General features: G+C 49.7%; 1 non-coding gene across 1 annotated transcript; it reads right to left on the bottom strand.

Annotated features, from left to right (window-relative positions):
• Positions 1–293: 293 nt before the first annotated feature.
• Positions 294–367, bottom strand: Trnat-agu (transfer RNA threonine (anticodon AGU)). Its single transcript has one exon. It is a non-coding gene; the product is annotated as a tRNA-Thr (tRNA).
• Positions 368–17646: the final 17279 nt, after the last annotated feature.

The raw sequence follows: 17646 nt of genomic DNA, 5'->3' as shown, positions 1-17646 counted from the left end.
GCAACGCCAGTAGCAGCCGACTGCACGCAAAGAATGGGAACGTGCAGTGGGATTTACGTGAACTCGGCGCAAGGCAGATCTTTCCGACGTAGGCTTGAGAATCTTATGGGAACATTTGTACTGTTTCTAAGTTAAGTGTAGGTGTGCGAGGTGGGTGCTTCCTGCACACGAATAAAAGAACGCTTGCCAATTGTGGATGCTAATCGTTCGCTTGTATCTGCCTAGACACCTCTGCTGGTTGGGAATTATTCCTCTTGCATGGCAAGGTGCGCATGTAGGAGTGTTAAAAATTCTGGAGGCGCTGGGTATCGATCCCAGTACCTCTCGCACACTAAGCGAGCGCTCTACCATCTGAGCCACGCCCACCCCCCCGTTGACTAATAGTGCTACATACAGCCACATCAACGTCACAGACCCTTACACTCCCATTATTCCGCAGACAAACACTACTCTCTATGTATCAGTGAGGGTGTCTTTCAGGTTTCGTGCATTCTGTATCGAATCGTAGTTGGCCACATTAAGAGTGGCACGCATAACGTCGAAAGTAGAATTCGGACACCGCTCTGAGTAAGACGAACGTGTTGTCCACTCTCTAGGCTTCAATGACGTTAAGCCGTGATACCTAAGACAGATCTGCACTCGATGACACCACGATAACAGCCGGTCACCACACTTACATCTTGCTCTCCTTATAACAGTATACATCATATCAGTCTGTGACGCTGGTTTTGCAACTTCTTGCGTCCCTTTATGTTCGCCGCGACCAACACTTACCATGCACTGACCACAAAACATGGAGGAGCCGGAGCTTGAACCCGAGACCTTTCACACGCTAAGCGAACGATCTGCCAACTGAGCTACGGCTGCACACACGACCAAGCCTGGCTATTCTCCATTCTTTGGGACTCTGATGTGCACGGACACGTTGGTTGGTTGGTTTGTAGCGGCGAAGGTACCAGAGTACAAAGGCGCGGACACGTTCATATACACAAGAGTTCCAAGTAGTTTCGATACTCTGGTATTACGAATGCAAATTCCGTCTGTTTTTCACGTCTTAAATGGAAAGGGCGGTCACAAATTGGTCCATTTCACTCCTTGTCGACAATCACACAGCACCTGAGGTAACAAGCACATCTCGAGCCCCATTGTGCTCTCCATTGTTCATGCCAACTCAGTGCCTCGCTCTTTGCTACTGTGTAAAACTCTTGTCGTCCAACTGCAAAACACTGGGACACAACCAGTTTCCGCGTCTCCATTGCACTGATCATACTGCGAAACGCTCCCCAAACTTGGCAATCACCCATGCAGCCGACTTTTCCGACTTTACACGACGCTCACGCAACGCTCACGCTAGTGACAGCCTTACTTATAGTTCGACGTCGCGCCAAAGCGAATGAGCACATTTCGCCTACGGCTTAGGCCGCTCTCCTAGTGTGGCTGCTCTGTGTCTGCAGGCAGCGAGGGGCTGCAAGCTTCCTGTGTTCGCACCTATATCACCTGTGCTTGCTTGTCAGAGACAGACTATCGCAAAACATTCAACTCACTCCATGAAGTGATGGCTACGGCATCTGTTATCAGCAGTCACAACCAGCAACACCAGTAGCAGCCGACTGCAAGCAAAGAATGGGAACGTGCAGTGGGATTTACGTGAACTCGGCGCAAGGCAGTTCTTTCCGACGTAGGCTTGAGAATCTTATGGGAACATTTGTACTGTTTCTAAGTTAAGTGTAGGTGTGCGAGGTGGGTACTTCCTGCGCACGAATAAAAGAACGCTTGCCAATCGTGGATGCTAATCGTTCGCTTGTATCTGCCTAGACACCTCTGCTGGTTGGGAATTATTCCTCTTGCATGGCAAGGTGCGCATGTAGGAGTGTTAAAAATTCTGGAGGCGCTGGGTATCGATCCCAGTACCTCTCGCACACTAAGCGAGTGCTCTACCATCTGAGCTACGCCCACCCCCCGTTGACTAATAGTGCTACATACAGCCACATCAACGTCACAGACCCTTACACTCCCATTATTCCGCAGACAAACACTACTCTCTATGTATCAGTGAGGGTGTCTTTCAGGTTTCGTGCATTCTGTATCGAATCGTAGTTGGCCACATTAAGAGTGGCACGCATAACGTCGAAAGTAGAATTCGGACAACGCTCTGAGTAAGACGAACGTGTTGTCCACTCTCTAGGCTTCAATGACGTTAAGCCGTGATACCTAAGACCGATCTGCACTCGATGACACCACGATAACAGCCGGTCACCACACTTACATCTTGCTCTCCTTATAACAGTATACATCATATCAGTCTGTGACGCTGGTTTTGCAACTTCTTGCGTCCCTTTATGTTCGCCGCGACCAACACTTACCATGCACTGACCACAAAACATGGAGGAGCCGGAGCTTGAAGCCGAGACCTTCCACACGCTAAGCGAACGATCTGCCAACTGAGCTACGGCTGCGCACACGACCAAGCCTGGCTATTCTCCATTCTTTGGGACTCTGATGTGCACGGACACGTTGGTTGGTTGGTTTGTAGCGGCGAAGGTACCAGAGTACAAAGGCGCGGACACGTTCATATACACAAGAGTTCCAAGTAGTTTCGATACTCTGGTATTACGAATGCAAATTCCGTCTGTTTTTCACGTCTTAAATGGAAAGGGCGGTCACAAATTCGTCCATTTCACTCCTTGTCGACAATCACACAGCACCTGAGGTAACAAGCACATCTCGAGCCCCATTGTGCTCTCCATTGTTCATGCCAACTCAGTGCCTCGCTCTTTGCTACTGTGTAAAACTCTTGTCGTCCAACTGCAAAACACTGGGACACAACCAGTTTCCGCGTCTCCATTGCACTGATCATACTGCGAAACGCTCCCCAAACTTGGCAATCACCCATGCAGCCGACTTTTCCGACATTACACGACGCTCACGCAACGCTCACGCTAGTGACAGCCTTACTTATAGTTCGACGTCGCGCCAAAGCGAATGAGCACATTTCGCCTACGGCTTAGGCCGCTCTCCTAGTGTGGCTGCTCTGTGTCTGCAGGCAGCGAGGGGCTGCAAGCTTCCTGTGTTCGCACCTATATCACCTGTGCTTGCTTGTCAGAGACAGACTATCGCAAAACATTCAACTCACTCCATGAAGTGATTGCTACGGCATCTGTTATCAGCAGTCACAATCAGCAACGCCAGTAGCAGCCGACTGCAAGCAAAGAATGGGAACGTGCAGTGGGATTTACGTGAACTCGGCGCAAGGCAGATCTTTCCGACGTAGGCTTGAGAATCTTATGGGAACATTTGTACTGTTTCTAAGTTAAGTGTAGGTGTGCGAGGTGGGTGCTTCCTGCGCACGAATAAAAGAACGCTTGCCAATTGTGGATGCTAATCGTTCGCTTGTATCTGCCTAGACACCTCTGCTGGTTGGGAATTATTCCTCTTGCATGGCAAGGTGCGCATGTAGGAGTGTTAAAAATTCTGGAGGCGCTGGGTATCGATCCCAGTACCTCTCGCACACTAAGCGAGCGCTCTACCATCTGAGCTACACCCACCCCCACGTTGACTAATAGTGCTACATACAGCCACATCAACGTCACAGACCCTTACACTCCCATTATTCCGCAGACAAACACTACTCTCTATGTATCAGTGAGGGTGTCTTTCAGGTTTCGTGCATTCTGTATCGAATCGTAGTTGGCCACATTAAGAGTGGCACGCATAACGTCGAAAGTAGAATTCGGACACCGCTCTGAGTAAGACGAACGTGTTGTCCACTCTCTAGGCTTCAATGACGTTAAGCCGTGATACCTAAGACAGATCTGCACTCGATGACACCACGATAACAGCCGGTCACCACACTTACATCTTGCTCTCCTTATAACAGTATACATCATATCAGTCTGTGACGCTGGTTTTGCAACTTCTTGCGTCCCTTTATGTTCGCCGCGACCAACACTTACCATGCACTGACCACAAAACATGGAGGAGCCGGAGCTTGAACCCGACACCTTTCACACGCTAAGCGAACGATCTGCCAACTGAGCTACGGCTGCACACACGACCAAGCCTGGCTATTCTCCATTCTTTGGGACTCTGATGTGCACGGACACGTTGGTTGGTTGGTTTGTAGCGGCAAAGGTACCAGAGTACAAAGGCGCGGACACGTTTATATACACAAGAGTTCCAAGTAGTTTCGGTACTCTGGTATTACGAATGCAAATTCCGTCTGTTTTTCACGTCTTAAATGGAAAGGGCGGTCACAAATTGGTCCATTTCACTCCTTGTCGACAATCACACAGCACCTGAGGTAACAAGCACATCTCGAGCCCCATTGTGCTCTCCATTGTTCATGCCAACTCAGTGCCTCGCTCTTTGCTACTGTGTAAAACTCTTGTCGTCCAACTGCAAAACACTGGGACACAACCAGTTTCCGCGTCTCCATTGCACTGATCATACTGCGAAACGCTCCCCAAACTTGGCAGTCACCCATGCAGCCGACTTTTCCGACTTTACACGACGCTCACGCTAGTGACAGCCTTACTTATAGTTCGACGTCGCGCCAAAGCGAATGAGCACATTTCGCCTACGGCTTAGGCCGCTCTCCTAGTGTGGCTGCTCTGTGTCTGCAGGCAGCGAGGGGCTGCAAGCTTCCTGTGTTCGCACCTATATCACCTGTGCTTGCTTGTCAGAGACAGACTATCGCAAAACATTCAACTCACTTCATGAAGTGATTGCTACGGCATCTGTTATCAGCAGTCACAACCAGCAACACCAGTAGCAGCCAACTGCAAGCAAAGAATGGGAACGTGCAGTGGGATTTACGTGAACTCGGCGCAAGGCAGATCTTTCCGACGTAGGCTTGAGAATCTTATGGGAACATTTGTACTGTTTCTAAGTTAAGTGTAGGTGTGCGAGGTGGGTGCTTCCTGCGCACGAATAAAAGAACGCTTGCCAATTGTGGATGCTAATCGTTCGCTTGTATCTGCCTAGACACCTCTGCTGGTTGGGAATTATTCCTCTTGCATGGCAAGGTGCGCATGTAGGAGTGTTAAAAATTCTGGAGGCGCTGGGTATCGATCCCAGTACCTCTCGCACACTAAGCGAGCGCTCTACCATCTGAGCTACGCCCACCCCCCCGTTGACTAATAGTGCTACATACAGCCACATCAACGTCACAGACCCTTACACTCCCATTATTCCGCAGACAAACACTACTCTCTATGTATCAGTGAGGGTGTCTTTCAGGTTTCGTGCATTCTGTATCGAATCGTAGTTGGCCACATTAAGAGTGGCACGCATAACGTCGAAAGTAGAATTCGGACACCGCTCTGAGCAAGACGAACGTGTTGTCCACTCTCTAGGCTTCAATGACGTTAAGCCGTGATACCTAAGACAGATCTGCACTCGATGACACCACGATAACAGCCGGTCACCACACTTACATCTTGCTCTCCTTATAACAGTATACATCATATCAGTCTGTGACGCTGGTTTTGCAACTTCTTGCGTCCCTTTATGTTCGCCGCGACCAACACTTACCATGCACTGACCACAAAACATGGAGGAGCCGGAGCTTGAACCCGAGACCTTTCACAGGCTAAGCGAACGATCTGCCAACTGAGCTACGGCTGCGCACACGACCAAGCCTGGCTATTCTCCATTCTTTGGGACTCTGATGGGCACGGACACGTTGTTTGGTTGGTTTGTAGCGGCGAAGGTACCAGAGTACAAAGGCGCGGACACGTTCATATACACAAGAGTTCCAAGTAGTTTCGATACTCTGGTATTACGAATGCAAATTCCGTCTGTTTTTCACGTCTTAAATGGAAAGGGCGGTCACAAATTGGTCCATTTCACTCCTTGTCGACAATCACACAGCACCTGAGGTAACAAGCACATCTCGAGCCCCATTGTGCTCTCCATTGTTCATGCCAACTCAGTGCCTCGCTCTTTGCTACTGTGTAAAACTCTTGTCGTCCAACTGCAAAACACTGGGACACAACCAGTTTCCGCGTCTCCATTGCACTGATCATACTGCGAAACGCTCCCCAAACTTGGCAGTCACCCATGCAGCCGACTTTTCCGACTTTACACGACGCTCACGCTAGTGACAGCCTTACTTATAGTTCGACGTCACGCCAAAGCGAATGAGCACATTTCGCCTACGGCTTAGGCCGCTCTCCTAGTGTGGCTGCTCTGTGTCTGCTGGCAGCGAGGGGCTGCAAGCTTCCTGTGTTCGCACCTATATCACCTGTGCTTGCTTGTCAGAGACAGACTATCGCAAAACATTCAACTCACTCCATGAAGTAATTGCTACGGCATCTGTTATCAGCAGTCACAATCAGCAACACCAGTAGCAGCCGACTGCAAGCAAAGAATGGGAACGTGCAGTGGGATTTACGTGAACTCGGCGCAAGGCAGATCTTTCCGACGTAGGCTTGAGAATCTTATGGGAACATTTGTACTGTTTCTAAGTTAAGTGTAGATGTGCGAGGTGGGTGCTTCCTGCGCACGAATAAAAGAACGCTTGCCAATTGTGGATGCTAATCGTTCGCTTGTATCTGCCTAGACACCTCTGCTGGTTGGGAATTATTCCTCTTGCATGGCAAGGTGCGCATGTAGGAGTGTTAAAAATTCTGGAGGCGCTGGGTATCGATCCCAGTACCTCTCGCACACTAAGCGAGCGCTCTACCATCTGAGCTACGCCCACCCCCCCGTTCACTAATAGTGCTACATACAGCCACATCAACGTCACAGATCCTTACACTCCCATTATTCCGCAGACAAACACTACTCTCTATGTATCAGTGAGGGTGTCTTTCAGGTTTCGTGCATTCTGTATCGAATCGTAGTTGGCCACATTAAGAGTGGCACGCATAACGTCGAAAGTAGAATTCGGACACCGCTCTGAGTAAGACGAACGTGTTGTCCACTCTCTAGGCTTCAATGACGTTAAGCCGTGATACCTAAGACAGATCTGCACTCGATGACACCACGATAACAGCCGGTCACCACACTTACATCTTGCTCTCCTTATAACAGTATACATCATATCAGTCTGTGACGCTGGTTTTGCAACTTCTTGCGTCCCTTTATGTTCGCCGCGACCAACACTTACCATGCACTGACCACAAAACATGGAGGAGCCGGAGCTTGAAGCCGAGACCTTTCACACGCTAAGCGAACGATCTGCCAACTGAGCTACGGCTGCACACACGACCAAGCCTGGCTATTCTCCATTCTTTGGGACTCTGATGTGCACGGACACGTTGGTTGGTTGGTTTGTAGCGGCGAAGGTACCAGAGTACAAAGGCGCGGACACGTTCATATACACAAGAGTTCCAAGTAGTTTCGATACTCTGGTATTACGAATGCAAATTCCGTCTGTTTTTCACGTCTTAAATGGAAAGGGCGGTCACAAATTGGTCCATTTCACTCCTTGTCGACAATCACACAGCACCTGAGGTAACAAGCACATCTCGAGCCCCATTGTGCTCTCCATTGTTCATGCCAACTCAGTGCCTCGCTCTTTGCTACTGTGTAAAACTCTTGTCGTCCAACTGCAAAACACTGGGACACAACCAGTTTCCGCGTCTCCATTGCACTGATCATACTGCGAAACGCTCCCCAAACTTGGCAATCACCCATGCAGCCGACTTTTCCGACTTTACACGACGCTCACGCTAGTGACAGCCTTACTTATAGTTCGACGTCGCGCCAAAGCGAATGAGCACATTTCGCCTACGGCTTAGGCCGCTCTCCTAGTGTGGCTGCTCTGTGTCTGCAGGCAGCGAGGGGCTGCAAGCTTCCTGTGTTCGCACCTATATCACCTGTGCTTGCTTGTCAGAGACAGACTATCGCAAAACATTCAACTCACTCCATGAAGTGATTGCTACGGCATCTGTTATCAGCAGTCACAACCAGCAACACCAGTAGCAGCCGACTGCAAGCAAAGAATGGGAACGTGCAGTGGGATTTACGTGAACTCGGCGCAAGGCAGATCTTTCCGACGTAGGCTTGAGAATCTTATGGGAACATTTGTACTGTTTCTAAGTTAAGTGTAGGTGTGCGAGGTGGGTGCTTCCTGCGCACGAATAAAAGAACGCTTGCCAATTGTGGATGCTAATCGTTCGCTTGTATCTGCCTAGACACCTCTGCTGGTTGGGAATTATTCCTCTTGCATGGCAAGGTGCGCATGTAGGAGTGTTAAAAATTCTGGAGGCGCTGGGTATCGATCCCAGTACCTCTCGCACACTAAGCGAGCGCTCTACCATCTGAGCTACGCCCACCCCCCCGTTCACTAATAGTGCTACATACAGCCACATCAACGTCACAGACCCTTACACTCCCATTATTCCGCAGACAAACACTACTCTCTATGTATCAGTGAGGGTGTCTTTCAGGTTTCGTGCATTCTGTATCGAATCGTAGTTGGCCACATTAAGAGTGGCACGCATAACGTCGAAAGTAGAATTCGGACACCGCTCTGAGTAAGACGAACGTGTTGTCCACTCTCTAGGCTTCAATGACGTTAAGCCGTGATACCTAAGACAGATCTGCACTCGATGACACCACGATAACAGCCGGTCACCACACTTACATCTTGCTCTCCTTATAACAGTATACATCATATCAGTCTGTGACGCTGGTTTTGCAACTTCTTGCGTCCCTTTATGTTCGCCGCGACCAACACTTACCATGCACTGACCACAAAACATGGAGGAGCCGGAGCTTGAAGCCGAGACCTTTCACACGCTAAGCGAACGATCTGCCAACTGAGCTACGGCTGCACACACGACCAAGCCTGGCTATTCTCCATTCTTTGGGACTCTGATGTGCACGGACACGTTGGTTGGTTGGTTTGTAGCGGCGAAGGTACCAGAGTACAAAGGCGCGGACACGTTCATATACACAAGAGTTCCAAGTAGTTTCGATACTCTGGTATTACGAATGCAAATTCCGTCTGTTTTTCACGTCTTAAATGGAAAGGGCGGTCACAAATTGGTCCATTTCACTCCTTGTCGACAATCACACAGCACCTGAGGTAACAAGCACATCTCGAGCCCCATTGTGCTCTCCATTGTTCATGCCAACTCAGTGCCTCGCTCTTTGCTACTGTGTAAAACTCTTGTCGTCCAACTGCAAAACACTGGGACACAACCAGTTTCCGCGTCTCCATTGCACTGATCATACTGCGAAACGCTCCCCAAACTTGGCAATCACCCATGCAGCCGACTTTTCCGACTTTACACGACGCTCACGCTAGTGACAGCCTTACTTATAGTTCGACGTCGCGCCAAAGCGAATGAGCACATTTCGCCTACGGCTTAGGCCGCTCTCCTAGTGTGGCTGCTCTGTGTCTGCAGGCAGCGAGGGGCTGCAAGCTTCCTGTGTTCGCACCTATATCACCTGTGCTTGCTTGTCAGAGACAGACTATCGCAAAACATTCAACTCACTCCATGAAGTGATTGCTACGGCATCTGTTATCAGCAGTCACAACCAGCAACACCAGTAGCAGCCGACTGCAAGCAAAGAATGGGAACGTGCAGTGGGATTTACGTGAACTCGGCGCAAGGCAGATCTTTCCGACGTAGGCTTGAGAATCTTATGGGAACATTTGTACTGTTTCTAAGTTAAGTGTAGGTGTGCGAGGTGGGTGCTTCCTGCGCACGAATAAAAGAACGCTTGCCAATTGTGGATGCTAATCGTTCGCTTGTATCTGCCTAGACACCTCTGCTGGTTGGGAATTATTCCTCTTGCATGGCAAGGTGCGCATGTAGGAGTGTTAAAAATTCTGGAGGCGCTGGGTATCGATCCCAGTACCTCTCGCACACTAAGCGAGCGCTCTACCATCTGAGCTACGCCCACCCCCCCGTTCACTAATAGTGCTACATACAGCCACATCAACGTCACAGACCCTTACACTCCCATTATTCCGCAGACAAACACTACTCTCTATGTATCAGTGAGGGTGTCTTTCAGGTTTCGTGCATTCTGTATCGAATCGTAGTTGGCCACATTAAGAGTGGCACGCATAACGTCGAAAGTAGAATTCGGACACCGCTCTGAGTAAGACGAACGTGTTGTCCACTCTCTAGGCTTCAATGACGTTAAGCCGTGATACCTAAGACAGATCTGCACTCGATGACACCACGATAACAGCCGGTCACCACACTTACATCTTGCTCTCCTTATAACAGTATACATCGTATCAGTCTGTGACGCTGGTTTTGCAACTTCTTGCGTCCCTTTATGTTCGCCGCGACCAACACTTACCATGCACTGACCACAAAACATGGAGGAGCCGGAGCTTGAAGCCGAGACCTTTCACACGCTAAGCGAACGATCTGCCAACTGAGCTACGGCTGCACACACGACCAAGCCTGGCTATTCTCCATTCTTTGGGACTCTGATGTGCACGGACACGTTGGTTGGTTGGTTTGTAGCGGCGAAGGTACCAGAGTACAAAGGCGCGGACACGTTCATATACACAAGAGTTCCAAGTAGTTTCGATACTCTGGTATTACGAATGCAAATTCCGTCTGTTTTTCACGTCTTAAATGGAAAGGGCGGTCACAAATTGGTCCATTTCACTCCTTGTCGACAATCACACAGCACCTGAGGTAACAAGCACATCTCGAGCCCCATTGTGCTCTCCATTGTTCATGCCAACTCAGTGCCTCGCTCTTTGCTACTGTGTAAAACTCTTGTCGTCCAACTGCAAAACACTGGGACACAACCAGTTTCCCCGTCTCCATTGCACTGATCATACTGCGAAACGCTCCCCAAACTTGGCAATCACCCATGCAGCCGACTTTTCCGACTTTACACGACGCTCACGCAACGCTCACGCTAGTGACAGCCTTACTTATAGTTCGACGTCGCGCCAAAGCGAATGAGCACATTTCGCCTACGGCTTAGGCCGCTCTCCTAGTGTGGCTGCTCTATGTCTGCAGGCAGCGAGGGGCTGCAAGCTTCCTGTGTTCGCACCTATATCACCTGTGCTTGCTTGTCAGAGACAGACTATCGCAAAACATTCAACTCACTCCATGAAGTGATTGCTACGGCATCTGTTATCAGCAGTCACAACCAGCAACACCAGTAGCAGCCGACTGCAAGCAAAGAATGGGAACGTGCAGTGGGATTTACGTGAACTCGGCACAAGGCAGATCTTTCCGACGTAGGCTTGAGAATCTTATGGGAACATTTGTACTGTTTCTAAGTTAAGTGTAGGTGTGCGAGGTGGGTGCTTCCTGCGCACGAATAAAAGAACGCTTGCCAATTGTGGATGCTAATCGTTCGCTTGTATCTGCCTAGACACCTCTGCTGGTTGGGAATTATTCCTCTTGCATGGCAAGGTGCGCATGTAGGAGTGTTAAAAATTCTGGAGGCGCTGGGTATCGATCCCAGTACCTCTCGCACACTAAGCGAGCGCTCTACCATCTGAGCTACGCCCACCCCCCCGTTGACTAATAGTGCTACATACAGCCACATCAACGTCACAGACCCTTACACTCCCATTATTCCGCAGACAAACACTACTCTCTATGTATCAGTGAGGGTGTCTTTCTGGTTTCGTGCATTCTATATCGAATCGTAGTTGGCCACATTAAGAGTGGCACGCATAACGTCGAAAGTAGAATTCGGACACCGCTCTGAGTAAGACGAACGTGTTGTCCACTCTCTAGGCTTCAATGACGTTAAGCCGTGATACCTAAGACAGATCTGCACTCGATGACACCACGATAACAGCCGGTCACCACACTTACATCTTGCTCTCCTTATAACAGTATACATCGTATCAGTCTGTGACGCTGGTTTTGCAACTTCTTGCGTCCCTTTATGTTCGCCGCGACCAACACTTACCATGCACTGACCACAAAACATGGAGGAGCCGGAGCTTGAACCCGAGACCTTTCACACGCTAAGCGAACGATCTGCCAACTGAGCTACGGCTGCACACACGACCAAGCCTGGCTATTCTCCATTCTTTGGGACTCTGATGTGCACGTACACGTTGGTTGGTTGGTTTGTAGCGGCGAAGGTACCAGAGTACAAAGGCGCGGACACGTTCATATACACAAGAGTTCCAAGTAGTTTCGATACTCTGGTATTACGAATGCAAATTCCGTCTGTTTTTCACGTCTTAAATGGAAAGGGCGGTCACAAATTGGTCCATTTCACTCCTTGTCGACAATCACACAGCACCTGAGGTAACAAGCACATCTCGAGCCCCATTGTGCTCTCCATTGTTCATGCCAACTCAGTGCCTCGCTCTTTGCTACTGTGTCAAACTCTTGTCGTCCAACTGCAAAACACTGGGACACAACCAGGTTCCGTGTCTCCATTGCACTGATCATACTGCGAAACGCTCCCCAAACTTGGCAATCACCCATGCAGCCGACTTTTCCGACTTTACACGACGCTCACGCAACGCTCACGCTAGTGACAGCCTTACTTATAGTTCGACGTCGCGCCAAAGCGAATGAGCACATTTCGCCTACGGCTTAGGCCGCTCTCCTAGTGTGGCTGCTCTGTGTCTGCAGGCAGCGAGGGGCTGCAAGCTTCCTGTGTTCGCACCTATATCACCTGTGCTTGCTTGTCAGAGACAGACTATCGCAAAACATTCAACTCACTCCATGAAGTGATTGCTACGGCATCTGTTATCAGCAGTCACAACCAGCAACGCCAGTAGCAGCCGACTGCACGCAAAGAATGGGAACGTGCAGTGGGATTTACGTGAACTCGGCGCAAGGCAGATCTTTCCGACGTAGGCTTGAGAATCTTATGGGAACATTTGTACTGTTTCTAAGTTAAGTGTAGGTGTGCGAGGTGGGTGCTTCCTGCGCACGAATAAAAGAACGCTTGCCAATTGTGGATGCTAATCGTTCGCTTGTATCTGCCTAGACACCTCTGCTGGTTGGGAATTATTCCTCTTGCATGGCAAGGTGCGCATGTAGGAGTGTTAAAAATTCTGGAGGCGCTGGGTATCGATCCCAGTACCTCTCGCACACTAAGCGAGCGCTCTACCATCTGAGCTACGCCCACCCCCCCGTTGACTAATAGTGCTACATACAGCCACATCAACGTCACAGACCCTTACACTCCCATTATTCCGCAGACAAACACTACTCTCTATGTATCAGTGAGGGTGTCTTTCAGGTTTCGTGCATTCTGTATCGAATCGTAGTTGGCCACATTAAGAGTGGCACGCATAACGTCGAAAGTAGAATTCGGACACCGCTCTGAGTAAGACGAACGTGTTGTCCACTCTCTAGGCTTCAATGACGTTAAGCCGTGATACCTAAGACAGATCTGCACTCGATGACACCACGATAACAGCCGGTCACCACACTTACATCTTGCTCTCCTTATAACAGTATACATCATATCAGTCTGTGACGCTGGTTTTGCAACTTCTTGCGTCCCTTTATGTTCGCCGCGACCAACACTTACCATGCACTGACCACAAAACATGGAGGAGCCGGAGCTTGAACCCGAGACCTTTCACACGCTAAGCGAACGATCTGCCAACTGAGCTACGGCTGCACACACGACCAAGCCTGGCTATTCTCCATTCTTTGGGACTCTGATGTGCACGGACACGTTGGTTGGTTGGTTTGTAGCGGCGAAGGTACCAGAGTACAAAGGCGCGGACACGTTCATATACACAAGAGTTCCAAGTAGTTTCGATACTCTGGTATTACGAATGCAAATTCCGTCTGTTTTTCACGTCTTAAATGGAAAGGGCGGTCACAAATTGGTCCATTTCACTCCTTGTCGACAATCACACAGCACCTGAGGTAACAAGCACATCTCGAGCCCCATTGTGCTCTCCATTGTTCATGCCAACTCAGTGCCTCGCTCTTTGCTACTGTGTCAAACTCTTGTCGTCCAACTGCAAAACACTGGGACACAACCAGGTTCCGTGTCTCCATTGCACTGATCATACTGCGAAACGCTCCCCAAACTTGGCAATCACCCATGCAGCCGACTTTTCCGACTTTACACGACGCTCACGCTAGTGACAGCCTTACTTATAGTTCGACGTCGCGCCAAAGCGAATGAGCACATTTCGCCTACGGCTTAGGCCGCTCTCCTAGTGTGGCTGCTCTGTGTCTGCAGGCAGCGAGGGGCTGCAAGCTTCCTGTGTTCGCACCTATATCACCTGTGCTTGCTTGTCAGAGACAGACTATCGCAAAACATTCAACTCACTCCATGAAGTGATTGCTACGGCATCTGTTATCAGCAGTCACAACCAGCAACGCCAGTAGCAGCCGACTGCACGCAAAGAATGGGAACGTGCAGTGGGATTTACGTGAACTCGGCGCAAGGCAGATCTTTCCGACGTAGGCTTGAGAATCTTATGGGAACATTTGTACTGTTTCTAAGTTAAGTGTAGGTGTGCGAGGTGGGTGCTTCCTGCGCACGAATAAAAGAACGCTTGCCAATTGTGGATGCTAATCGTTCGCTTGTATCTGCCTAGACACCTCTGCTGGTTGGGAATTATTCCTCTTGCATGGCAAGGTGCGCATGTAGGAGTGTTAAAAATTCTGGAGGCGCTGGGTATCGATCCCAGTACCTCTCGCACACTAAGCGAGCGCTCTACCATCTGAGCTACGCCCACCCCCCCGTTCACTAATAGTGCTACATACAGCCACATCAACGTCACAGACCCTTACACTCCCATTATTCCGCAGACAAACACTACTCTCTATGTATCAGTGAGGGTGTCTTTCAGGTTTCGTGCATTCTGTATCGAATCGTAGTTGGCCACATTAAGAGTGGCACGCATAACGTCGAAAGTAGAATTCGGACACCGCTCTGAGTAAGACGAACGTGTTGTCCACTCTCTAGGCTTCAATGACGTTAAGCCGTGATACCTAAGACAGATCTGCACTCGATGACACCACGATAACAGCCGGTCACCACACTTACATCTTGCTCTCCTTATAACAGTATACATCATATCAGTCTGTGACGCTGGTTTTGCAACTTCTTGCGTCCCTTTATGTTCGCCGCGACCAACACTTACCATGCACTGACCACAAAACATTGAGGAGCCGGAGCTTGAACCCGAGACCTTTCACACGCTAAGCGAACGATCTGCCAACTGAGCTACGGCTGCACACACGACCAAGCCTGGCTATTCTCCATTCTTTGGGACTCTGATGTGCACGGACACGTTGGTTGGTTGGTTTGTAGCGGCGAAGGTACCAGAGAACAAAGGCGCGGACACGTTCATATACACAAGAGTTCCAAGTAGTTTCGATACTCTGGTATTACGAATGCAAATTCCGTCTGTTTTTCACGTCTTAAATGGAAAGGGCGGTCACAAATTGGTCCATTTCACTCCTTGTCGACAATCACACAGCACCTGAGGTAACAAGCACATCTCGAGCCCCATTGTGCTCTCCATTGTTCATGCCAACTCAGTGCCTCGCTCTTTGCTACTGTGTAAAACTCTTGTCGTCCAACTGCAAAACACTGGGACACAACCAGTTTCCGCGTCTCCATTGCACTGATCATACTGCGAAACGCTCCCCAAACTTGGCAATCACCCATGCAGCCGACTTTTCCGACTTTACACGACGCTCACGCTAGTGACAGCCTTACTTATAGTTCGACGTCGCGCCAAAGCGAATGAGCACATTTCGCCTACGGCTTAGGCCGCTCTCCTAGTGTGGCTGCTCTGTGTCTGCAGGCAGCGAGGGGCTGCAAGCTTCCTGTGTTCGCACCTATATCACCTGTGCTTGCTTGTCAGAGACAGACTATCGCAAAACATTCAACTCACTCCATGAAGTGATTGCTACGGCATCTGTTATCAGCAGTCACAACCAGCAACGCCAGTAGCAGCCGACTGCACGCAAAGAATGGGAACGTGCAGTGGGATTTACGTGAACTCGGCGCAAGGCAGATCTTTCCGACGTAGGCTTGAGAATCTTATGGGAACATTTGTACTGTTTCTAAGTTAAGTGTAGGTGTGCGAGGTGGGTGCTTCCTGCGCACGAATAAAAGAACGCTTGCCAATTGTGGATGCTAATCGTTCGCTTGTATCTGCCTAGACACCTCTGCTGGTTGGGAATTATTCCTCTTGCATGGCAAGGTGCGCATGTAGGAGTGTTAAAAATTCTGGAGGCGCTGGGTATCGATCCCAGTACCTCTCGCACACTAAGCGAGCGCTCTACCATCTGAGCTACGCCCACCCCCCCGTTCACTAATAGTGCTACATACAGCCACATCAACGTCACAGACCCTTACACTCCCATTATTCCGCAGACAAACACTACTCTCTATGTATCAGTGAGGGTGTCTTTCAGGTTTCGTGCATTCTGTATCGAATCGTAGTTGGCCACATTAAGAGTGGCACGCATAACGTCGAAAGTAGAATTCGGACACCGCTCTGAGTAAGACGAACGTGTTGTCCACTCTCTAGGCTTCAATGACGTTAAGCCGTGATACCTAAGACAAATCTGCACTCGATGACACCACGATAACAGCCGGTCACCACACTTACATCTTGCTCTCCTTATAACAGTATACATCATATCAGTCTGTGACGCTGGTTTTGCAACTTCTTGCGTCCCTTTATGTTCGCCGCGACCAACACTTACCATGCACTGACCACAAAACATGGAGGAGCCGGAGCTTGAAGCCGAGACCTTTCGCACGCTAAGCGAACGATCTGCCAACTGAGCTACGGCTGCACACACGACCAAGCCTGGCTATTCTCCATTCTTTGGGACTCTGATGTGCACGGACACGTTGGTTGGTTGGTTTGTAGCGGCGAAGGTACCAGAGAACAAAGGCGCGGACACGTTCATATACACAAGAGTTCCAAGTAGTTTCGATACTCTGGTATTACGAATGCAAATTCCGTCTGTTTTTCACGTCTTAAATGGAAAGGGCGGTCACAAATTCGTCCATTTCACTCCTTGTCGACAATCACACAGCACCTGAGGTAACAAGCACATCTCGAGCCCCATTGTGCTCTCCATTGTTCATGCCAACTCAGTGCCTCGCTCTTTGCTACTGTGTAAAACTCTTGTCGTCCAACTGCAAAACACTGGGACACAACCAGTTTCCGCGTCTCCATTGCACTGATCATACTGCGAAACGCTCCCCAAACTTGGCAATCACCCATGCAGCCGACTTTTCCGACTTTACACGACGCTCACGCTAGTGACAGCCTTACTTATAGTTCGACGTCGCGCCAAAGCGAATGAGCACATTTCGCCTACGGCTTAGGCCGCTCTCCTAGTGTGGCTGCTCTGTGTCTGCAGGCAGCGAGGGGCTGCAAGCTTCCTGTGTTCGCACCTATATCACCTGTGCTTGCTTGTCAGAGACAGACTATCGCAAAACATTCAACTCACTCCATGAAGTGATTGCTACGGCATCTGTTATCAGCAGTCACAACCAGCAACGCCAGTAGCAGCCGACTGCACGCAAAGAATGGGAACGTGCAGTGGGATTTACGTGAACTCGGCGCAAGGCAGATCTTTCCGACGTAGGCTTGAGAATCTTATGGGAACATTTGTACTGTTTCTAAGTTAAGTGTAGGTGTGCGAGGTGGGTGCTTCCTGCGCACGAATAAAAGAACGCTTGCCAATTGTGGATGCTAATCGTTCGCTTGTATCTGCCTAGACACCTCTG

Source organism: Schistocerca gregaria, unplaced genomic scaffold (genome assembly GCF_023897955.1).
Source record: "Schistocerca gregaria isolate iqSchGreg1 unplaced genomic scaffold, iqSchGreg1.2 ptg000156l, whole genome shotgun sequence".
NCBI lineage: Eukaryota > Metazoa > Arthropoda > Insecta > Orthoptera > Acrididae > Schistocerca > Schistocerca gregaria.
This window is presented reverse-complemented; position numbering and strand designations above follow the sequence as displayed.